Source organism: Rissa tridactyla, chromosome 1, assembly GCF_028500815.1.
Source record: "Rissa tridactyla isolate bRisTri1 chromosome 1, bRisTri1.patW.cur.20221130, whole genome shotgun sequence".
In the NCBI taxonomy this organism is placed as follows: domain Eukaryota; kingdom Metazoa; phylum Chordata; class Aves; order Charadriiformes; family Laridae; genus Rissa; species Rissa tridactyla.
Window position 1 is genome coordinate 183,224,751 of NC_071466.1, and position 25,574 is coordinate 183,250,324.

Consider the following 25,574-nt stretch of genomic DNA (forward strand, 5'->3'; position numbering starts at 1 on the left):
GCTGCTGCTTTTTCTTCTGTTGTTTGCATGTGACTTGTTTGTGTTGTTTTAACTGGGTGATAATGGTTCTGTGTCTTCAGGTGTGTTTGCCTGATTTCTGTAACAGCAGGACACCAATATAAAACTACTTAGTATCCTCTGGTCTCACAATACACAGTCAACTTGAGTGTAATGATACATGCAGCTAATATAGGTATATGTGCTCCTATAATTACAAAGTGTTTGCTACGTCTAAAGTGGAACAGCTGCTGTAGCTGCATTTTAGCTGCTGCAGTTGCATTTTTGGCGTGCTTTGACTGCTTTTAATCCAGTAATGATACTTGTGAACACTGAACCACACAACAGTAAAGGTTACCCGTTCCAGTATGTATTCAGGATCCCTGGTCATTTTGCATTGGTGGGGCAGAAGCATCCAACCCCTGTGGATCCACATTAGTTTGAGTCTACGTCAATGTGCTGAAATCACACTGCTGATAGCAGCACGGTCTTGGTTGTTTCAGTTCCCTCTGCATTATTTTTAGCCGTCTGCAAACGTAAAAACTGACTAGGGAAATTGTGATGTTACTCTACCAGCTTCCAATGAATGAGATAAGACAACGTTTGTATTTACCACCAGCAGCCTTTAATTTGGCTGCAGTCCGCACCCAGGCATGTATGTGTACTGCAGAGCTTGCTGCAACAGTGACTGTGACAACCACATACCAGGCTACTTTTAACTTGCCCTTTCCATACCAGCCTCTTTGTATTTCATCCTACAGCTGCATCACTGTGTGTAGGGCAGTCAACATTAAGCCTTCATTTTGCCTTTTCTCTTTTGACTGCATGGACCTTTAGGTCTGTATTTGCTTTGAAAAAAAATATTTCAAACATTCCACACATCCTTACTTACATGGAAAAACTCTGGCATGAACAATAACAACTGGGGAAGTGTTTCACTTCCCTTTTCTGTTTCTCACAGAGTTGACTATCAACATCATATAAGATGTAATGACAGTTAAGGACTCAACAGAAGCTTTTTTTCAGAAAACTTGCTATTATACAAGCTGGTACAAATTAAAAATAGGCAACAGATGATTAAGTATATCAGTACTTCTTAATGCTGCATCCCCTTTTAACCTAGGAGCGGACAAGAATTCTAGGAGAAAATTTGACTCTGTTTGCTATCGCTGTAATGAATAAGGGCCTTTTGTCTCCTTCTTTGGCTCCCTCCCCTCCACGTCTCTGCACCCCCTTTCAAACAGCACAAAACACACTGAAATAAACAAGCAAGCTACGCTTTCAGTTATCCTCACGCACCAACATTTCCCTCTATTAATCAATAGTCGTGGCAGACGACTGCGACCCACCACCCGCCTTTAAGCAGAGGGAGAAGAGACCTTCAGGATCTGACCCGAAACACCTTCCCCCACCACCTCCCAAGCGCAGGTGCTCGGCGACCCCACCACTCGGGGACCACCCGGGCATGAGGGGCGCAGCCGAGGCCGCGGCTTTCCCGCCGCCGGAGCTGCCGTGCGTGACTCCCTTCTCCCTCTGGAGGGAGACACAGTCCAGCTTTTGGCTGCCGGCGCCGCCGCGTCCCTCCTGCCCCTGTCCCCGCTACAGCCGCCGCGGCCCCGGGGGGAGCTGCCCGGCCCTGCCCGGCCTGGCGGCTCCCTCCCCGCCCGCCGCCCAGCCTCCCGCCGGAGGGGACGGGGAAGGGGACGGGGGGGGGGTGTCCCGGCGGGAGAGCCGGCGGTGCCACCCGCCCCAGCAGCGGGGCCGCCGGGGATCCGCGGGGCTCTCCACCTCTCCCCGGCCACGTGTGCCTGCGCGGAAACTTCGCACCCCCCCGCCCAGAGGAGGGGAGGGGAGGGGGGAGCAGCGCCGTGCCGTGCAGTGCCGCGGGGGCGGGAGGCGGCCCAGCCCCGGTGTACGCGGGCCGCGGAGGGAGGCGGCTGGCGCTGCCGGCGGAGCCCCCCCCCCCTCCCTCGGTCAGACAGAGCGGCGGCCGCGGGGACCCGCTGCCTCGTCAAGGGGCTGGGGAGGAGAGCAGCGAGGAGCCGGATAAACACCGGGGAGGAGAAGAGCGTCCCTCCCATCCCGTTTCCCCTCCCGGCAGGGCGCGCTTGGAGCTGCCTCCGCTTGTCCGGCCGCCCGGGGCGGCTCCGCGCCCCTCTGCGGTGCGGTGCGCTCAGGTTGGGCGCGGGGCGGCTGCTGCTGCTGCTGAAGGTGAAGCTCTCGCTCTCCAATTACTTTTCCCAAGAGGGAGAAGGAGGCAGCAGGAGGGGGAAGTCGTGCTGTGTGCGAGCGGCAAACCAATCAGAGATGCTCTAACGGAGGGATTGCTGCAGGACGCGCCGGCTTTTCCTCCCTTCCTCTGCCGGCGGCGCTGAATCGGGACCGCACGCAGCTGGCGGAGGGGCCGGAGCCGCACCGGGCTGCAGGACTTCCTCACCCTCCGCTTTTCCGATACCTAATCCATACTTCGTCCTCTTTTCATTTTTTTTTTTTTTTTTAATACTCTGAAATCGTGCTCGAGAAACACTTCAAGTCTTCCTTCCCTTCCCTTTCCACTTACTTCGCCCTTCCTCCAGCATCTCTTAACCGGATTCCTGGTGTATTCCAAGAGAGAGGCGGGGGGAGACCCGGGCGCCGGCGGAGGGCTGCCTGCCCCAGCCCGGCCGAGCGGAGCCGAGCGGAGCGCGGTGCCGCTCCATGCCCCCGGGCGCTGGCGGGGCGCGGGGCGTCTGCCGGCGATGCCCGGGCGGTAAGGCTGGAGCCGGAGCTCCCCCCCGACGGGAGGCGGCCGATCCCTAGGTGTTTCCAGCAGGAAGCGGGGCTGCAGGTAGGTGAGCGGAGCGCTCCAGGGGCGTGTGTCTGTGTGTCTGTCCGGGCGCTGCTGGGGGGGTGGGGAGGGAGATGCGGGGCCAGGCGCAGGGTGTGCGGGGCTGCCGCTCTCCCGCCGCCCAAAAGTTGCAGAAAGCCGGGTGTGTGTGTGTGGGGGGGCTGCCTTCGCCGCCCTTCCGTGGCTCCTGCCGGCTGCATAGGGCAGCCCCCTCCCTCCCTGCGCCGGGGCATCCGCAAGGCTTTTTTATTTTTATTTTTTAATTTTTCCTTTTAATTTTATTTGATTTTATTCAAAAGAAAATTTCATCCTTTCAGCAGAACCGGGGGGAGGGGGGGGGGGCGGGGGGAGGGCAGGGGAACCTACCCGTTTTTCAGCCCAACTCCTTGTGTAGGAAGGGTGGCCGCTAACTCGCAACACCCCCGGGCACTTGGGGGTTTCCTCTGCTTTGGAACCCGGACGCTTCCTCGGCCGCCTTCAGAGAGCGGCTGGAAGAGCAAGGAGCCGCTTTGTGAATCCTTTGGGGGGAAAAAAAAAAAAAAAAAAAAAAAAAAAAAAAAAAGAGCTATAAAGAGACGGTTCGTGGCGTCATTTCTTTCTGTAACGCTCCCCAAGTTGTGGTGTATATAGCATGAAACATACCTTGTCCATCCACGTTTCTTGCTTTGCATTTCAGTGAACTCATTTACCTACTAAATACGTTTCAGGTCCTGTATACAGGGAGAGGGCTTTTCCCTTATTGCACCCCATTTATAGCTTTGCAAGAGAAAGTTGTAAAATAACCTGCTTTGTTCCTGTGGAGCTGTGGGATCGGACACCAGGTTATCTATGCAAAGAATAAAGAGCGATAGCTCTCACTGCCCTGTTTGGAGTTGCCATGCCTGGCTCTTGTGTGTGTTTCATTCTTACCGAGGGTTAAAATCATTGCTTAAAGCAGTTTAAATTATATGTGTAGTTACAATTGTGTCTTTCCATCTTTTGCTTGGAGATTATCAGTATTTTTTTTAGAGCACTAAGTACCTCACTTCTACCACGCACCCCCCCAGCAGACACCGGCTCAGTATTTAAAGAATCGTGCTTTGACTCCTGCAGAACTGTCAATTTAAATAATAAACATACTCAACCCCTATCCCTGAAAGCCCCGTAAAGCATTCAGGGTCTTAGGGTCTTCGCACGGCAGTGGATACATTTAAATTACTATTGACTAAATGATAATTGTTATCTGGTTTCTCTATCTTACCAACTAGTTTCAGACATTAGCATTCAGCCTGCTATATGTTTAACACTTCAAAGCTGCTTTATGGGCTGATCTAAGTGAAGCCAAAATGATAAATTAAGATTCTTTTCTGTAGCGTAAGGTAAACACTAGAAAAATAGTAGTTCAATGGTAGTAGGAACACAGCTTAGCTGAAGTTGGGAAAGAGCAAACTAAGGCATTTTTATCAGGGCTGGCAAAGGTTACATCTTTCATTGTACTTTTTCATAGTAATTGTACAGTCATTTCAAGCTGATGCCTAAATTGTTTTGTGACTGTATAATTAACAGTAGTAAAGTAATTCACATAAATTCCATTATTAACATTTTATTTCAGAGAGCTGATACCGCTGAGGCAATATTGAAAGCTATGTGTTTTTTGGTTTCATAAAGTCACAATTTCCAAATCTACAGTACTGTTATTCTTATAAATATAAACTAAGTGCCATAATTTCAGTGGAAAGCTCTGCACAGTTAATTAATAGCAAATTCACTGGTTCCACATGTTGGTTGAACATAGGGGACTTTCAAAAATGTGGTATTAATTTTAGATATGCTGCTGATAGTGGGTGACTGAGATAAAATCTTGATTCCTGTCATGCTGTTTTAATCAGAGAACGACGACTAATCTGGCAGTGTCTGTTATCATACTGGACATACGAGGTAACCTTTTTTACCTGTCTCTTCCTTTGATCTGAGGGATCCCAGCTTTACATGCAGGTGCTGGTAATGCACTTCATAATTCTAGTGGGGAATACATGAAAAACTTGTTCTGAATGGAAGTAAATAGATGTGTGTACAGACGGATATTGGAAATTGCTTTACTGGCAGGTTGCAAAGTGATGATTCATTGAACCCTATCTAGATTTACATAAAGCAAATAGTACTTTACACTGTATTGTGGTGGCAGAGAAACATGTAGCAGCCAAGAAGTTCCATAATTTCATCACAGGTGATGACAGACTTGATAAAGGACGTCTTTACAAATGCAGGTTATATGGTTTTGGTGAGCAAAACATACCATGGAATTTTTCAGATCTGAGCGTCTTCACTCTTAAATTGATTGCTGGCTGTATTGCTACTTACCGACAGGCGTAAAGCCTAAATAGTGTATTAGAAATATGTTGCGTAAATTATGTTGTATGTAAAAGAACAATGCTAACTAGTTATCACACTAAAGGAAATCACTGACTTTGGAAGACAGAAAATCACATTACCTGATACTCATCTACACAAAGATGTGATCACCATCTTGAAAAATTATTCTGAATGATACAACTCTGAGTGAGCAAGCAGTTCTAAGCCCCTGTTTTAACTTCTGCAGGATTTTATTAGAAATGCTTCATTAAGTCACATTATTCTGCAGCTGTTTGTTCACTGAAAATTAAAATAAAAATCAGGAAGTTTATCCAGCAAAGCAGCATTATTTCCTTTGTTAAGTACTGAAAGTTCAAACAAAAAAATCCTTTAGCATCAGCGTGCCAGAAACACTGAGTATATCCTGTTTTTGTGATATATGGATGGCATTTGCTGATGCAATTCATCAATGTATTTATTAGTCAAACGTCATCAAACAAAGAAAATAAATGAAAGTAAACAAAGACTGCGTGATGATACGGAGCCTAAAGGAAGGGAAGACCCTGCAAATCTAATTAATTGATGTTCAGCCTCATATTTACAGTCTATATTTAAACATCTCATTTAAATATCTTTCTCTCATCGATTTTCTACTACAACTCCAGATAATTCAGGTAGCAATAGCTTTTCATTTCAAAATGCATTTTCCATTTACCTTTTGAAATGCTGTGTTTTAAAGGCATTGAGGCTAAAGTTGCATTTGGATGAATAGAACAGAAGGGTCCCATGTCAGCAGAACTGAATAGTGACCTGTCCGCGTTCATGACCATTTTTATATGTTAAGAGGGGCATCCCCAACTGATGCAGACTTTCACTGCTCCATTGGAGTAGCTGAAGCTCTGACATTTTAAACCAGCTGGAGATTTGCTCCATTATCCTTAGATCATTGAATTTAAGTGTATATTTTAAAAGGATTTTGCTTGCCTTTTTTTTTTTTTTTTTTTTTTTTTTGGATGAGAAAACATTTACATAGCATACTGAGCTTCACAGAATCCATTGTAAGTGTACACCTTCACATTTGAAATACTTTTTAGAAACAGAGGCCCACTCTTGGAGCTATTTCAACAGGAAATTTGGCCCAGTGATTTGGTTTTGTAAGCTGTTAATACATGCTTCAAAACACTCCTCCTCATAACTCAGTGCAGATTTATAAAACTCATCAGACATAGGAATGAATGTGGAAACATCAGGGGTAATGTTGTTCTTTTTTTCTGGTGACGGTTACAGAGCTATCTTTTGTTCTTGGTAGAACTTGGAAAGATAGTGATTTTTGTGCTTTGATTCCTTATACACCCTTGCCAGCCACTCTTGCTTACCATATGTAGTCAGTTATTTATCAAAAGAGAAGACAAAATAATAAAGGCCACCTAATGTACTTTTTCATACTGCTAGTGCAAACCAGTCACATTTTTAAAATAAACAATTCGAGGCATTTTTATAGAGCTTCTTTGCTGCAGCGTGTTTTGAAAAATGCTTTGGAGATAGAGAAAATAAAGACATTGTGCTTTACAGTACTAGTTATGGCAGGACACTGCATACTTACATAAAATGGGACAAAGTCACTAAAAAAAGCTTTCTTAGCTTTTTCTTCTGTTCGGATACATCAGGACACTGATTTGTAGAATGCATTGTAGCTGTAGCTATTGCTTGAAGGAGCACTGGAAAATGCTTTGTATGGATTTGATCCTTAGTCCTTGCGTGAGTAAGCAGTTATAGGAGTAGCTCCTGTATCTTTTGCGGTATGGAAGAATCACTTATATAATTGCATGTGTAAAAAGCGAGAAATTGTCGTGTCGTCCCCCCCCACCCCCCACCTGCCTTGTTTAAAGCTTATCAAACCTTGTAATCCATACTACATTAATAGCTTACATTTTCCAGTAGCCTCACTTCACATCTTGCTGATCTTGTAATATGAAACTTGAACACAGGTCTGTCGGTACCCGGACAGCATTGTATACAGCCGCCTCTACTGTGAGCATCCCTTTAACCACACCAAGGGGAGAGCCGCAGTACAGGGCAGCACACAGGTGAAAGCACACAGAGCTTTTTTTGGACTCGTGAGTGTTTGGTAATCTTCTATGCTTAAATCACGAATTGGAGCTAAGGTCTCGTAAGGTGCTTTAGGTTGACAAACTTCACAAGTAAACATGCACAAGCACAGTTCAAGAAACCTATTCGGTTGTATAAATAGAAAAATATTAAGAAATAGATTCGTAAGTATGAAACATTTTTGAGATGGATAATGAAGTTTTTAGCCTTGGTTGTATGCTGGCCTCTTGTTGGGTGGAAGATTTCTTGCCTCTGTTGCAATATTAAGATCCAGTATTTGAAGATGAGGTACAGGACTAGGCGGACCACTGGCATGATCCAATAAAGAAATTTCCTTCTTGAAATGCAAGGAGGCGGTATTGCAGTACTGTATATTTTAACTGACTTAGTAGAACCAAACTGCAACTGCTTTGTGTACTGTTTTTGCTTTATTTTTCCCTTTTAAAGCAGGATATAATACATTTCTAAAATAATCTCTCAGTAACATGCAGTCTCACACCAGCTCTTTTAGAGACAGGAGCACAGACCTGAGAAGTCTCTCACATTTGCAGTGATACTCTCGTATTGGATTTCTTCCACTCCCCCACTGCAGTTTCTGCATCACATATTGATAAGGCAGAGCTGTGGCTTCCAGTCCGTCTCACCACGAACCAGTTAGCTATGCGATATGTGGCCCTCCGCTCATCTCCATCTGACATGTGGTATCATGGAATGGAGGAGACGGTATGCTTGCAGCCCTTGGGTCACCAAATGGCTTTTCATGCTCATCCGAGCATCCTTATCCAGGACACTCTTCTTGGTTACAGGCTCTCCCTGTGGCTTCTCCCTCACCATGTGAACCTACATGTATGAGAGGACCTCTCCCAAAGCCTTTGATGTGCAGTCTCAGGCTGGGTGCTGCCTTCTGCCTCGTGGCTGTGCAAATGGGAGCTCTGAGAACACTGCATTAAAACTATGTGCTCTAGATCCCCTTTCAGTTGAGACTGTTTTGGCGATCGTTCCTGTTTAAGATCCCTGTTTGGCCTTTCGAGTTCTAGGCTCAACCATAAATCGTCGTTGGCTTTTGTGTCATTGTACTTAATGGCTCTGCAAAGTAACACAGAGTGTCTCGATGGCTCTGGGGAAAGGTAACGGCTTTCTGTGCCGTTTGTATGTAGGAAACTCTTTGAAATTTGGATCCTTTCCAGCAAGGGATGAGAGTCAGTACCATCTAAAGCTTGTCTCATGGTTTATCTAAAATGAGTTAGTAGTCTTAGTTTGGTTCTTACTGTAGAAGTGCTCAAGTCGCAAAAGTCACCACTAGCAAACTGTAGGACATGGGCCTGCTATGTGCACAGAAAGGCAAAACCTGAGGTCTGATCACGCAAGGCATTTCAGCTGTAAGTGCGTGGCTTCAATGGGACTAGGCAAATTAATGATGTGCTTGAAGACTTTTCTGAAGCGAGCTTGAATAAACATTGCTAACTGCTTCGAGTGATCCATGTGGAAGGCCTGTAGGTGGGGTGGTGTTGAACCGACTATGTTTGTGTCTGTATTCTGGGTATATATTCAAGACTTGAGCTTTGTTTCAATGGCTTGTCAGTCCTACACCTTTTATAAACATTCAATCCCCTTAAATTCAGAACAGAGACTATAAAACAGCAGGTAATTTTCAGAAAGATGCTACAAGTAGCTACCCTATATTACAGTATTAGAAACTACAATTAAAATAATGTAGATTTTCAAATGTGATGTTACTGGTGTGGCACTGAAGTAAAAATATTACTTTCTGACAAAGCATATCAGGCTATGGTATTCCTGCTAGAAATGAGGTCATGTTTAAAGCTTAATTGCAGAAAAAGATCTGTTTCAGCACCATGACAGAAGAAGAATACCCTCTCTGGATTGTGTTACCTGTTTTTATTTAGCTTAGAAATTTTTTTATCTATGTATTGTAATAAATAAGCTATACTTAAATAAGATGGGAAATTTTATCTTGAGGTCTGGTAACAGCAGCAAATGAAGTGAGATAAGTTCTGGTTTATAAGCTTTCTGGAATCAAGACAGAAGAAATATTGTATTTGTATGCTGACACAACATGCTATAGATTCAGATATATTATCAGCCAATATGCTTAAAGTTGCCTGACACTTCTCATTATATGATCCTACTTTTTTCTGTTCAATCTAGAATCATGAGGGATATCCCTTGCATTGGAATTAAGGTAATACTTAAAACACATTACTCCCAAAGTGTCCAAACCTTCATAATCGAAGCATTATATTGGTATTTGTGCAGTGGATTTTCAAAGAAAGAAGGCCATGAATCCAGGTGCTGGTTGAGCTTCTGACTTAGGAAATGCTTTTTTTTTACCCCCATGCAGATTAGTTTTCCTTTATGGCAATGAGATTTTATTATTTTCTGTTTATAAACATCATAATTTGATTGTTCTGGTTTAACCCTGGTAGGTGGCTCAGCCCCTCCTAGCCACTTGATCACTGTGCTGTAGTGGGGTGGGAAGAGAATCAGGAGGGCAAAAGTGAGAAAACTCGTGCGTTTAGGTAAACACAGTTTAATAGGCAAAGCAAAAGCTGCATGTGCAAGCAAAGCAAAAGAAGGAATATATTTACTACTTCCCATGGGCAGGCAGGTGTTCAGCCATCTTCAGGAAACCAGGGCTCCATCACGCATAACAGCTACTTGGGAAGACAAATGCCATCACTCCGATCTTCCCTGCTTCCTCCTTCTTCCCTGCAGCTTTTACTGCTGCGCATGGTATCGTATGGTATGGAATATCCCTTTGGTCAGCTGGGGTCAGCTGTCCTGCACCTCCAATCTTCTCCCTCGTGGGACAATGTGAGAAACAGAAAATAAGGCCTTGATGCTGTGTAAGCACTGTTCAGCAATAACTAAAACATCCCTGTGTTATCAACACTGTTTTCATCACAAATCCAAAACACAGGAACTTACAAGCTACTATGAAGAAAATTATCCCAGCCAAACCCAGTGCAATCTCCACCCCTTATTCTTTACCATTTATGTCATGCTCAGGTCCCACACTATCCAGTACATCGTCATTAAGCACCCCCCTCCCCTTCCTGCCCTTTGATAGGCACACAGATGTCATCCCTTAGTCTGTGGACCACCCCTGTATAATCTCCATAAAATGTCCATTGCATTCATTTAGTCCATGACTTGGGTTCAACTTGTTGTGGTGGTCACTGTGGACAGGAGAGGTGATGTGTTGTGTGGAGTTATTGGGCACCAAAGCCAGCTCAGTTTGGGTCACTGCTGCGCTTGTCCTGCTGCTTGCAAGGCTTGTCCTCTGTTGGTTTGGGTGGTTTCTGCTATACTACTTCTATAACGTGACCTTTGGACCAGGTCATAGGGTTTAACATTGTAATGAACTCCTTCGCTTGTCCTTGCTCCAGCATGGACTTATCCACAGATGCATGGACTTATCCACAGATGACAGTCCCTTCAGGGGTATGGTGTGGTGTGGTGTGGTGGTGTGGTGTGGACTGTGGTGTGGACTTATCCACAGCCACAATCACTTTGAGGTGTACCTGCTCCAGCGTGGCCTTATCCATGGGCCACAACCCCTTTAGGGATGTGCCTGCTCCAGCGTGGCCTCGTCCGTGGGCCACAACCCCTTTAGGGAGGTGCCTGCTCTGGCATGGCCTTATCCATGGGCCACAACCCCTTTAGGGAGGTGCCTGCTCTGGCATGGCTTTATCCATGGGCCACAACCCCTTTAGGGATGTGCCTGCTCCAGCGTGGCCTTGTCCATAGGCCGCAGTCTCTTTGGGGTGTATCTGCTCCAGCGTGGCCTTATCCATGGGTGTCCTGATTTGAGGTAAAACAATCAATTTTCTGTTTTTTAATTTTACTTTTTAGCTGGGCCTCTTCTAACTGATTAAACTCTGAAATTAACAGCATATTGTTCAGAAACTGTTCGCTCTCAGAGTGATAAGACCCTTCAGGGGTGTACCTGCCATGTTGTAGACTTATCCACGGCCACTGATGCTTCAGGGTCACAAAATCCAAAACACAAGACCTTATGAGTCACTATTAAATAAAATTAACTCTATCTCAGCCAAAACTACTACATTGACAGAAGTATTTTTGGTGATTCTATCGCAGATTTTGTGTTACCACATAGATCAACTTGTGGTGAAAACCTGACAAAATAAAAGAATGTAACTCCGGGTAACTTTCATCCCCTTTTGAGCTGCTTGTCCTTCATCTGGGAATCTGAACCCACCTGCCAAAGTACTTCATACATCACTTTGTGCTTTTAGTTGACTGTACAAGGTTTTAAGGGGCTTTAGCCCCTCCTGTTTGTGCAGGCTGGCGTGGAGTGCATTTAGTTGTGACCATGCAAATGCACAGCTGCCTTCTCCCATTCTGATCATGTTTGTGTTCCCTCATGTAATTGTTGGGGTCACTGCTTATGTGAAAATGTACTAGGAGAAAGTTTAAGCTTAGCTCAGCTGTTTGGAGCTTCTTTCGCTTTGAGGCTGTGGTGTAATGTTTTAGTTTTGGGGTTTTGTTTTGGTTTTTTTTTTAACAGTATAATTATTCTTAAAAGCTTCAGAATTTCTTTGGAGTTGCTTTGATTTGTTACATTATTATAAATGCGTACTTGACATCTGGTAAATACACACTTCATGCTTTTAAAAAATGAAGTATGCTTTTATCAGAGCTATGGGTACGTAACTGTTACTATGTTTTCTTATCAGAAGAGAAATTACAAAATTGCTAATTATTCACCTACACAAATTCTATATAAACACCCTTTGTGAGAAAAGTGCTAACACAGCTATTACTATAGCGGCATGAATACACCGAGTCTCTTTAATGTAACACCTTGTTCCCATTCCCACTTTAAAAATTGAACCCCCAGATATGACACCCATATTCTCCTCTTCCTCATCATCCTCCCAGCTGCCCATAATCTAACTTTTTCTCCTCTAGCTCTCCTTGCCCTTCCTTTTCTCTTCACTGTTCACCTCATCTGCATTGGTGTCATATGATCTTTCCGAATGTCAAGTAAATGCAGACTGCAGTCAGCATTACCAAATTGCTTTCCTGCCAAAAAAGTCTCTTTTCATATGCCATGACCCGTCATCTCACAGTTAGCTGCAAGTCATTCTGATTCCCAAATTTACAATATATTTTCTATTTAATGAGCTATTAAACATTATGCACTTTTTAACTTCATCTTTTCTGACTAACTGCATTCCTCCTGATAATTATAGCTTCAGAAAGAAACAATTAATTTGAAACCAATTCTGCAACAGAAGTGACATTATTTAGATAGCATTCCTCCATATCCATGCTCTAGGGATTATCTCATTAGAATATATTTATATTTGGAAACTCCTTGAGACCATTATATCAGTCCAATAGCCACCATGTTGTCATCAATAATATAGACAAGACTACTGCATAAGCTGTTTTAATAAAACACAAAATGAAAATAGATACATGGATGGATGAATAGTTAATTTCTGCTTTGACTAAATAAAAAAAAATCCACCCCAGGAGAATGTTTTGTCTAAATTTAAGTTAAACACAAACACAAATAATATTCTGTATATATTGCATAGATGTGGACATTTTGGAATTGGAATGTTATGCTCATATATTCTTTTGGTCATGGTAATATTCAATTTGTTAGAATAATTCTTCAAATTAAGTGGTTGTCTTATAAAAAGTTTGCAAAAATTGCAGATGACTCAGTAGCAATGAGTGAGTTCAGTCTTTGTGCTCACAGGCTCTATTACATCTGTGTTTTTATTGAATCCAATAATATCTACTAGTTCAGGCTGTATAATCCTGCTTCTGCCGTTGTGGTTAATGATATCCGGTTAATGCATACAAACTAAATGTCATAAATGCACATGTGTTCAGCCAATAGTTTAGCTTGTGGTAAATCCCAATAACTTTTCCATGAATTCTAATTTGAGCAATTCTAATTTGAGCAACCTTGTCTAGCGGGAGGTGTCCCTGCCCATGGCAGGGGGGCTGGAACTAGATGATCTTTAAGGTCCCTTCCAACTCTAACCATTCTATGATTCTATGATTTTTTTTTTCTCTGCTACTCAGAGTTCTGCTTTAGCAAAATATGGAAATGAATGACAGAAGAAAACTTTTTTCAATGACCCTGCCATGGCAGAAGGTAGAAGTGTACATTTTAAAAAGTCTTAATCTTCAGGTTTGAACCTTATGCTCAAGATGTAGTAAAAGTAAGTCTCTAATAGACTTCCTTCATTTGTCGTGTATCGGAGCTTGTGCCTAGTTCTCACAGTTACTTTGTGGGAACAATATTGAAAAAGTTCCTGGGGGAAAATTTCCTTTCTCTGAATCAGTAGATGTTAAACGCTGATTTAAAATGAGTGCAATATACATATGGTTGAAAAATGTGCTGTGAGGTTTTCAAGCTACCTAAAATTCTCGTCACCTTCATAGCTGAGGGGTGTGATGTGTATCCTCTGCCCTGTTGGATACTGTAAGTTCACAACTTACTTGTGCCTTATGCATCTTTGCACCCCCTTTTGAGTATATATCTAAATATGTGGATGAGTAAGCAGTTAAACAGGTACCTTCACTTCTTCCCTCATTTCTCTTGAAGCTGGAAGTTTTTGGTTCAGCACCGCTTCAGTTCAGTTGCGATCTTTTCTGGTTTCTTGACATAGTAACATGACATCCCTAATTCTGTCAGCTGAAATAAAATATTTCTTTCTAGTGAATGATTAAGGTGATACAAAACCAGATTTTTGTAGCAAAATATTTTTTATTCTCCCAAACTTCCTACCCGTTAAACAAAGATAAAAGAAAAGTCTGTGTATACCCAATCCTACCTAAACTTTACTATTTTATTGGAAAAAGAAGTTATGATTTAATGCTTATGTCCACAGCTGTTCTGAGTTGCATATTTCAGTCGGTGTCTTTCTTTCAGCATCTTAAATTAAGCAGTTGTTGGTAATTCATGGCTTCCTTCCTGGAGAGACAATTTGTAGCTGTATTGTTCTTTTAATTTCTGTATGTGTTCTGGTCTTGACCAGAAGATCTGTATTACTTTTATCTAGCAGCCGGAAAGAACATCTTTCCAATTACTGGCCAAGCTATTGCAACTTTAAAGTTATTATCTCTCCACAAGTATATTTATTTTTCTTTTTATTTACAGCTGGTACTTCCACTTGCATATAAAATACATTTATGTCCAAATAAATATAACAATCCAAAAACAGTTATGAACTGATTGTATGTGAATTAGCTATGTGACAGTCAGAAAATTAGTGTATATCAGTCTACATTATCAACAGAAACCATTTGATAAACACACATAATTTTGCTGTATATACAATACATTCCTGGTTCAGCAGTGGGCTGTGGAGTTCAGACCATAGCAATGACAGATTGTGGAGATTTAAAGATACATCTTCTCTGTTTTACCGCTTTTGGGGTTGTTTGTTAGCTAATTATAATTTCTCAGTTGGTCTTTGACAAAGGATGAGTCAGGCCTATCATAATGGTTTGAGCTATTAGATGACGGGTAGTTTTGGAGGTAGAGGGGATGTTGGAGCTCTGTACATAATGATATGTTGGCTCCCACAATGTGGTTGTTTCTAGTAGAAATTATTATTTGAAAATATTTGTTCTCTTTACTTTCGCCTTTCCCCTCACATCAGGAGAATTTTTGAAGTAGGTCATTGCCCATGAAATACAAGATCTGTGATTGGAGCCCACTGGAAAAGGAAGTAGCATAACGGACAAACAATTTCTCTGTTTTGTTTTTATCAGCTGTTGCTGAGGTTCTCCAGTGACTATGACCTTGATAAAGACATTTAGTTTTTTATTCAGTAGTTCTCTTCTGTGAAGGAGAACTGAACTTGGTCTGTTGAGGAACTTCAGTAATGGCTGGAGCCAAACAACAAGTGGGACTAGACTATCAAAAGAAGGAAATGAGAATATGAGAAAAATACTGCTTCGTACTTTGATGAACGCTTTGCCATATTCTTTCTGTTGTTTCATAATAGCCAACGTTTCATATAACACTGTTATGTGAGGACTTATATAACACTAATTTGTGCAGGGATTGAACAGTCATTCCGGTTTTGGTGGAAAGAAGCTGTACCTGGCCTCTACTTTTTGTTCTATTTTTATTTTGTGCTCTTTTCACATGTGTGGAAGACATTCATTAGTGTTTCCCAGAAATGTCTAACCATACATTGGTGAAAGGCATGCCTGTCTATGACTTTCTATGGAACCCTGCTTTGTAAGGCCTTTTCATTCTTAACTGTTTTAAATACTTTCTAGCACTGAAGAAGACAAGACCATTATTGGTGAAGAGGAGGCTGATGAAGAGATTGTGCATGTCCTTCCTTTTTAATTTAAACAATCTTTAACTTGGGCTTCTGTCCAAGAAACACTTTCTTTGAAAAATGAAACCAAATGTATTGTTCCATTAGATTTTTTTTTTCAGTTTTTTCTTTTTTTAATTGTGATTGAATGACATAATGTCTTTGATTAGTAACTACATACTAACAATTAAGAACTTTTGTATACTTATAAGTACATTCTTCTACAAACATTTGATTTCTAATTGAAATGTCCCTTACCCCAGTGCATAGTAATGCCAATTACTTTAGTACTCGAGTAGTAAGAGAGCACAACTCCTTGCTTTACTTTTTACCAGCATAATAATTTATAGTAGTAATTTTATATGAGAGTTTTAATTTTCTAGTTAAATTTCCAATGAGCTTGTCATAATTGCAGAACTAGGTCAACTTTTTTCCCTTTCTTTGCTGTTTGAGGGCACTTCTTCCTACCTCTGAATGCTTTTAAGCCCCTACCGCTTTATCTCTTTTTGAGCATAGCCATCATTTTGCCATCCCATAGGACACATTGACCTTCAACACCAGGCTTCCTCAGCAGGTCTAACTGATTTGTGACCAGGATTGAAGAAAACAGTCAGAAAAATTTTAAATGCAAAGTTATTTTTAATACTAAGAATCAAATATAGCAAAATATCATAGAATCATAAAATAGTTAGGTTGTAAAGGATCTTTAAAAATCATCTAGTCCAACCTCCCCTGCAATGAGCAGAGACATCTTCAACTAGATCAGGTTGCTCAGATCCCCATTCCAGGGGTGGCGATACCACCTCTCTAGGCAACCTGTTCCAGTGTTTTACCACCTCATTGTAAAAAATTTCTTCCTATATCTAGTCTAAATCTCCTCTCTTTTAGTTTAAACCCATTACTCCTTGCCCTGTGTGAACAGGCCCTGCTAAAAAGTTTGTCCCTGTCTTTCCTGTAGGCCCCCCTTTAAATACTGAAAGGCTGCAGTAAGGTCTCCCTGCAGCCATCTCTTCTCCAGGCTGAACAACGCTGACTCTCTGAGCCTGTCTTTATAGGAGAGGTGCTCCAGCCCTCTGATCGTTTTCGTGGCCCTCCTCTGGACCTGTTCCAACAGGTCCATGTCTTTCCTACCCCAAGAGCTGGATGCAGTACTCCAGGTGGGGTCTTACCAGACTGGAGTAGAGGGGGAGAACTACTTCCCTCAGCCTTCTGGCCATGCTTCTTTTGATGCAGCCCAGGATGTGGTTGGCTTTCTGGGCTGCAAGTGTGCGTTGCCGGCTCATGTTGAGCTTCTCATCAACCAACACCACCAAGTCCTCCTCAGGGCAGTTCTCAATCCCTTCATCCCCCAGCCTGTATTGATACCGGCTGTTGCTCTGATCCAGGTGCAGGATCCTGCACTTGGTGCCTTGTTAAACCTCATGAGGTTCACACGGGTCCCCTTCTTGAGCCTGTCCACGTCCCTCTGGATGGCATCCTGTCCCTCAGGCATGTCAACCGCATCACCCAGTTTGGTGTGATCCACAAGTTTGCTGAAGGTGCACTCGATTCTGCTGTCTATGTCGTTGATGAAGATATTGAAGATGCGTATAAAATGGACTGTCTTTTCTATCTTACTCTTCAGTTTATCTCTTCCAGTTCATAGCCCAGGTTGATTTGCCTTCTGCAGTTGCTCAAATATCTGCGTAACACAGTAACTATTTTGAGAAAAAGTTAAAGGTCTTGAGCAGCAGACACCACAAACAGAACAGAGATGCAGCTAATTTTGCAACTGCTAGCAGTCCTGTCATTAATGTTGGTTATTAAAATAGCATCATATCCCTTCATGGTTAACTCCATGTGTTCAGTTTCTCTGCTAGCCTTCAATACTATAGAGATTTCAGACTGAGTACCACATACCTCCTCTTTAATTTCAATCTCAAAGGTGATGCAGGAAGTTTAAAACCTGCTCAGATGGCCTAGATCTGTCAGAGAAAAGAGAGTCGAGCCCTTCACATAACCATTGCAGTTATTCTGAAATTCACTCTATGAATCTCATATAATAAAAGCTCTTTGGGTGGCTGATTTTGATTGAAAAGGTGAAGGTGGAACCACCTTTCAGCATTTTCAACACTAATAAAACTTGTAGTTGGAATTTACCTTTTTACTGACATTAGCAAATCCGGAAGCTGGAGAACAGCTACAATTGTGTTTTATGACCACCTTGTGTTACTTGATTGGCCTGAAGATCTTTTTCCCAGTGATTAAAATTTATGATTTGGAATGATACAGCTAGGTGTAGCAGTAGTCTGATAGGTCTCATAGTAGTATGTTTCTTTGCCTGTTCAAAAGTATGGTAGTAATTTTATTTTTTGAAGTTATTCTTTTTAATCTTGAAGCCTCTGCTCAAAAATCTATTAACTCCCCTGGTATTTGGAGAAGAGTAATAATGGTGTATCATCAAATAAAATTCCTGAGCTAGCTTAAAGAATCTGAAGAGAACACCTTTTCAGACATCTCCTTCTCTTTCTTAAAAAAAGAAACCAAAACAAAAGGGCAAAGGGGTCCAGGAAGGCTGGATGCTCTTCAAGAAGGAAATTTTAAAGGCCCGGGAGCAGGCTCTCCCCAAGTGTCGCAAGTCTAAAGGGTGGGGAAAATGGCCAGTCTGGATGAATAAGGAACTTCTGATGGGATTTAGGAATAAAAGGAGGGTTTACCACCTTTGGAAGAAGGGACAGGCAACTCAGGAGGAGTACAGAGATCTCGTTAGGTTATACAGAGAGAAAATTAGGAAGGCAAAAGCCCAGCTGGAGCTCAACTTGGCCACTAATATTAAGGACAACAAAAAAGTTTTTATAAATACATCAACAAAAAGAGAGCCAGGGAGAATCTTCATCCCTTACTGGCTGCGGGGGGGAAAGTTGCAACCAAGGACGAGGAGAAGGCTGAGATACTTAATGCCTTCTTTGCCTCCATCTTCAATGGTCAGAGCAGCTATCCCCAGGCTGTTCAGTCTCTTGAGCTGGAAGATAAGGATGGAGAGCAGAACAATCCACCCATAATCCAGAAGGAAGTAGTCAATGATCTGCTTCTGCACCTAGACGTACATAAGTCTATGAGGCCGGATGGGATTCACCCAAGAGTACTCAGGGAGCTGGCAGGAGAGCTCACCAAGCCTCTCTCCATCATTTATCAACAATCCTGGTCAACAGGGGAGGTACCAGATGACTGGAGGGTGGCTAATGCGACGCCCATCTACAAGAAGGGTCGGAAGGAGGATCTGGGGAACTACAGGCCTGTCAGCCTGACCTCAGTACCAGGAAAGATCATGGAGAGGATCATCTTGAGTGAGCTCTCATGGCAAGTGCAGGGGGGCCAAGGGATCAGGGCCAGCCAGCATGGATTTAGGAAAGGGAGGTCCTGCTTAACCAACCTGATCTTTTTCTATGACCACGTGACCCGCCTTCTGGATGTGGGGAAGGCTGTGGACGTTGTCTGTCTTGGACTTTGGTAAGGCCTTTGACACTGTCCCCCACAGCATTCTCTTGGAGAAGCTGGCGAATCATGGCATAGACAAGTGTACTCTTCGCTGGGTTAAAAACTGGCTGGATGGCCATGCCCAGAGAGTTGTCATTAATGGGGTGAAATCCTCTTGGCGGCTGGTCACCAGTGGTGTCCCTCAGGGCTCAGTTTTGGGGCCAGTTTTTTTTAATATCTTTATCAATGATGTGGATGAGGGGACTGAGTGCACCCTCAGTAAGTTTGCAGATGACACCAAGCTAGGTGGGAGAGTTGATCTGCTTGAGGGTAGGAAGGATTTACAGAGGGACCTGGACAGGCTGGATTGATGGGCCAAGGCAAGCTGTATGAGGTTTAATAAGACCAAGTGCTGGGTCCTGCATTTCGGTCACAACAACCCCAAGCAACGCTCCAGGCTTGGGGAAGAGTGGCTGGAAAGCTGCCCAGCAGAGAAGGACCTGGGGGTGCTGGTGGACGTCCAGCTTAACATGAGCCAGCAGTGTGCCCAGGTGGCCAAGAAGGCCAACAGCATTCTGGCTTGTATCAGGAACAGCGTGGCCAGCAGGAGCAGGGAAGTGATCGTGCCTCTGTGCTCGGCACTGGTGAGGCCTCACCTCGAGTCCTGTGTTCAGTTCTGGGCCCCTCTGTACAAGAGGGACATGGAAGTCCTGGAGTGTGTCCAGAGGAGAGCTACCAGGCTGGTGAGGGGTCTGGAGACCAGGTCATATGAGGAGAGGCTGAGGGAGCTGGGCATGTTTAGCTTGGAGAAGAGGAGGCTGAGGGGAGACCTCATTGCCCTCTACAACTACCTGAAAGGAGGTTGGAGAGAGATGGGTGTTGGCCTCTTCTCCCAGGTGAATAATGACAGGACCAGAGGAAATGGTCTGAAGTTGGGGCAGGGGAGGTTTAGATTAGATATTAGGAAGAATTACTTTACTGAAAGAGTGGTCAGGCACTGGAACAGCCTGCCCAGGGAGGTGGCTGAGTCACCATCCCTGGAGGTGTTTAAGAAACGTGTAGATGTGGCACTTCAGGGCATGCTCTAGTGGCAGAGATTGTAGGTTGGGTTGTGGTTTTTTTTTTTTGTGTGTGTGTGTGTGTATGGTTGGACTCGATGATCTCAAAGGTCCTTTCCAACCATGAAGATTCTGTGATTCTATGAAAAAAACAAAAAACAAACCCACCACAAAACAGAAGCTATACAAGTTTAGAAGTAAATGCACCTTTAGTTGTGATTTTTTTTGTTGTTGGATAATGAACCTTTGCAAAGCTAGATTCAAAGTTACAATCTATTTTAATGATAATAGAAACTACTTCTTCAGAGACTTAAGTGTGTGCAAAGGGTAAAAAACTTTGTGTGTCACCCTGTTGCTGCTTTGTGCGTTTTAAGAGTCCAGTGCTGCTTGGTTTTTGGTGTTGGAAATTCAGTCATAGCCTACAAAAAAGGACCGTAGAGGCAGGATTCAGCTTGAGCTTGACACCTAAAATAGCTGTCCAGTTGTAACTATCTACGTGTGAGATAGTTGCTTTAGCTTCATAGTCAAGGGAGACCCACGGTAGGGTTCGGGTGCATAACATAATTGAGAACACTCTAGAGTATCTTGTCTGCCCTCAAAGTGCTACTTCAGATGCATGCAGAATCCAGTCTGAATCAGATGCAAGATGCCTTGCATCGTATCTGCCAATCCCCTTGGACATCTCAGATGGTTCTAGGTGGTTATATTCAGGCACCTGACTCCTGTTTCTTATCAACAGACCTGTAGAGTGATGCTGCGTGCCCTAAAACAGATACCTACTTTGGTTCAGCTGAATAGTACTTCAAGTCGTGGCAAGTTGGTCAAGTTGAATACCTTGCCCTCAATGTATATTTTAACTTTCTGTAGTGAGCATTTTAAATGCGTCAAAGTGTCTAAGATACTTGGATGGGATTTGTAGCACTGCGTCAGATCTATGACATGTGACTCTTGGGCATGTCAAATACCATGTTTAGTCAGCTGAACTGAGTACTTATATTTAATGCCTATATTTAAGTGTCTTAACCTCGAACATATCAGTACCTGTGTTACTGATAGATAACAGGAAGAATTAATAGCATCATATGCAACAGTTCTGAAATGAATTAATCTTGGAGGCAATTTCTGCTAAAACTTTATTTTCGCCTGTTTCTTTGTCTATCATTTAGTGATGTAGTCTAATGCTAAATTCTAGGTTGTGAAAAAATACCTCTGCTCCCAATTCAAAGGCTGGATTGTCAGCTGAGGAATCCAGATCCAGATCACTGAGAATTTTCTCACACTAAAAAATCTCACAAGTTATGAGCCTGCTAACCAAACTGGGTAAGCTAGATTTGATGTTTCTGACAATTTAAGAGAAATAAATAATCAGAGAATAGCTTTTTAAAAGTAGGTCTGGAAAGGGTGATTTCAGCTTTTCTTCTAAATCATAAAGAGCATGACATTAATTAAATTTTATTTCTCAGGTCAACTTTTGTTGCTGAGAGCATCATCTAGAAGGACAGTTAACTTCAGAAGAAGCATTTATTGCATTATCGTGTAATAGGGGGAAAAAAGAGGAAGAGTTTCCACATGAATGAATAAGCATATACTGAATGCATGTAAAAATCTATTTACAGAGTTTCAGAGCAATAAACCAAATGTGCAGTCCTGAAAGAGGCATATTTTGTATTAATTATTTCTGTGACAGTGGCACTTAGCATAACCAGTCGGGAGTGAGGTGCTGAACAAAGATAAAGCAAAAGATTTTTTTGTCCTTTACTTTGGTTCACTTGCAAGACTGAACTCTGCAAGAGAATCTTTTAGTCCTTAGTCCTTACTGCAGCTGCCTGTGCTTAGGTCTACAACTGTAAGTCAGAACGTTGTCCTAGCTGTGGCAGTGGTTCGTGTGCCTCAACCTATGAGGAGTGGGAAGTATGTAATTTCTAATGTCTACTAGTCTTTTATCAAAACAAACAATGAGAATGTTATAAAGATTTCCTTTGTGGTTTTCATTTTCTGATGAGTAACTTAACTGTGATTCATTAATTTTCTTTAGTTTTGGCTTTTTGTAGAATACAGGTCTACTGGCATCAGACCCCAAACTCCCATTGTTCTCATTGGAACTGGATAGACTTAATCTACACAAAAAAAAAAACACCACCAGAAAACAAAGCAGAACAACTCTCCTTTTTCTAATGAGAGTAAGTAATATAAGAAGAACATCTTCTTTACTACTTCTTGGAATATGAAACTCTTTACCCCAGAATTACAGCGAATCTTAAAAATGAGAAGTAGTTTTGCTTGTCCTTTGTGTTGTGAAGTGATTCTTAGTGTAGGCAGCAATGGTTTAAGTCACTGGGTAGATAAAATGCTTGGGCCCCAACCCTGACATGATTAGGCAATGTGCCTTCTCTCCTCATCCCATATCCCCCTCTTTTATCTCTTCCCCAGAATTCTTCTCTTCACTCCTCACTATCAGCAAAATGATTTTTGACCGTATTTTAATTTGCTGGGGGTCTTCAAGGCTCCTTACTATTTCTAGACTATGAAGAATCTGTCTGGATTCCCCCAATACCTGTGTTTGAGAACCTCTTGTAGCAGGACACTTGTATTAGCAAAATATCAATATCTGACTAATTAGAGATGAAATGCCAAATGAGTATTGAGTAATGCAGTTTTCTAACTTTCTAATTAATCGCAAAACACATGAAAATGTTAATTATGGTTGGAAAGATCCTAAGTACCATTTTGTGAAGAGTTCTTACAATTTTAATTGCAAGAAATGATGCAAATTGCCAAAGATATAATATTTGGAAAAAAGGTTTCTCATGCCGCTTAAAATACAGACATAAAATATTTTCTGGTAGGTAAAATTGTAAACTTCTACAGAAAAATGAGGATTATGCTTCTTTCAGTGAATAAACATTATCCTTCCTATGTACTTAGCTGCCTCCTTTTATAACCAAAAGAAAAAAAAACGAAAAAAAACTTTGCTTTTAAAATACTTAGACAATGAAAAAAATGTTGAAAATTCCTAGTACATTATTTATGATAACTTTTGATAACTGTTAGCACAGGTTTCATAACTGATGACCAAATCTGTCTTTAAACGTTAGAGTGGATATACATACTTAGATTGATGGGTACAGTTTAAAACCCTAGGGCCTATCTATAATAGAAAGAATTAGCATCAGCGATTTGTACAGCTGAACTGATGGTGAATGCTGTTTAGATAAAAATGAATGAAGGATGAACTTTGTCCAGCCCCGGTTCAAAGAAACCATTATATATTGGACCAGATTTTGACCAAGCCATGTGCTTGCATATGGCTAGAATGCCCACGTGCAGTGCGATAACATCTTTAAAGCAAGACACCTCATGGTTAGCAACAAGGCAATACTACATCTGCTTTAGGCCCTTTTTTTTTTTTTGCTGAATTCATACAAATGCATTTCCACAAAAAGTACAAACAGCTGCCCAGCAGTACTTGTGCAAAGTGGAACATTTCTGCTGAACCCATTTCATTCCACTCTCTCTGTCCCTTAGATGGGATAGAAGTACTTGAAGGTTGTAACACAGCATGGTCTCTAGGAAGCAGCTCACATGCTGTACACGTGCATATGTACCTGCTCTAAACAAATACAGACTTTGAAAAAGACCAGAAAATACAACTGATTTATCTGCTTTTTGACTATTTGCATGGTGACTTTTGTAGGAGCTATGATAACCAGGATACATATAGATTGTGCATATAATGAGTATCTGTCAGGAGTCATTAAGTTCTTTCTCCATATTAAGCAGATTGCATTATTAACTTGGGTTCACTGTTTGCATTAAATTTGAAGCATTACCTTTAGCTTTTGGCAGGTTTTGTTTTGATTGCTGTATAGATGTATTTATAATCAGCCCTCATTTTTGTAACAAAAAAGGAGGGAGATAACAGAACTTTGTAACCCTTCTGAATTGTTTCACCTTTCATTTCCTCACAAACCATCCCAAATGAATATATTAGCATCATTTCCTAGAAGAAATTTTGCTACTCTTACTTAGTTTTTCATACACTTTCATTTCTTCGCCATAGCAGCATAGAAGAGAGCATCAGCAAAACTTCCACTAGAATCTTGACTTTCATCCTACTTCCACTCCGAATGTAGACCAGAAAGTCTGCTTTCTGGGGAGCTCACTTGATTTTTTGTAGCGTCCAGCTGACCTGCTGGGCTACAACAGCAGTACTGCTTAGTGGTAATGGGAATGAAACTTCAACATGAGGAGACAGCAGATTTTACCTTGGGTGATGCTGATGTCTTTCTCAGGGCCAATAAACCGAATCTTCCCACCCCCTCCAGTCAAAGCATCTTTTGGACGTGAGGTCTGCATTTTCAGCTGATGCATGGCCACGGTACTTTATGTTAGGGATGTGAAGTCCTTATGGCTGCCATTGACCTCAGTTATAATTTGCAGTTCTGCAGCTCTGAGTGGGAACTTTCTATAAGCACAAATTAAGATCGCATGTGTAAATTGTGAGACAGCCTGCATAACTTACTGTCATTTGTGCATGTAAAAAGATTATGTGCATACAGTTCAGCCCATATGCTGAAAAAACAGCACTGTGTTTTAATCAAATTCCCTAATTAAATCAAATTTAAACTACTTGTTACTCTATCTGCCCTGAAGAGTCCTGACTCAGATCTCTATGAAACCCTTCTCTACACTAAAGCAGCAGCCATTGCCAGGCAAAATTTTGAAAAATTACTGGAGATACAGCTTACTCCAAGGGCAGTATGGAAGTCCTGGAAAAAGGAGATGAACCTTAATAAGGTTTGTATTCAAGTGGTCTACTGAAAGAAACTAATCCCCGTCTCCAAACAATCTTCACCTAAATCATGTTTTTGCATACCTTTACTATAATGATATCTGCAGTGGGTTTTATTTCCAAGGACTTCTGCAAAACATTCCCAAGAGAAAGCAGTTTGGTGATTGATTGCAAGCAGTGTGTGTCATGTGTTTAATTTCTTTGTTCCCCCTTTCTTTGTCTAACATTTAATTCGAATTTTTGGCTTCAAGCCAAATGTGATTTAGAACATTTTTAGGTCTCGATCACAGAAGCAGCTCTTGTAAGAACCGCATCCTCATTGCACAGAGGATGAGTTGGCATTTCTAGTTCAGATTATTTAGTTCAGTGATTGTAGCTATTATGCAGTGCAGGTGACAAGAAGGACCTTTGCCTTTGGGCTTTAGTTAGAAAGCTTAGTTAGCCAGGAGATGCTGTCGTGTCGGCTACAAGGTTAGAATCACCATGGACTTTGGATGCTTGGGAAAGCTGTTACAGCCGTAGCATAAAAAGATGTGGCTCTTTAGTGCAAGAATTGTTATTCAATGCATTTTTAGTTGTGGCATTCACTATTTCGATCCCTAGTGAAACAACCTTGAAGCAATAATCACGTTAACTAATCAAAACAGAATTTGAAT

At 42.1% G+C, this 25,574-nt stretch overlaps 1 protein-coding gene across 3 annotated transcripts in view; it reads left to right on the top strand.

Moving 5' to 3' along the window:
• The first annotated feature begins 2,583 nt into the window (after positions 1–2,583).
• Positions 2,584–25,574, top strand: part of TAFA2 (TAFA chemokine like family member 2) — a 194,875-nt gene continuing 171,884 nt past the window's right edge. For all 3 annotated transcript variants that reach the window (XR_008464536.1, XM_054189088.1, XM_054189087.1), the window contains exon 1: positions 2,584–2,824. The gene's annotated coding sequence lies outside the window, so the exon portion shown is untranslated. The remainder of the gene's footprint in view (positions 2,825–25,574) is intronic.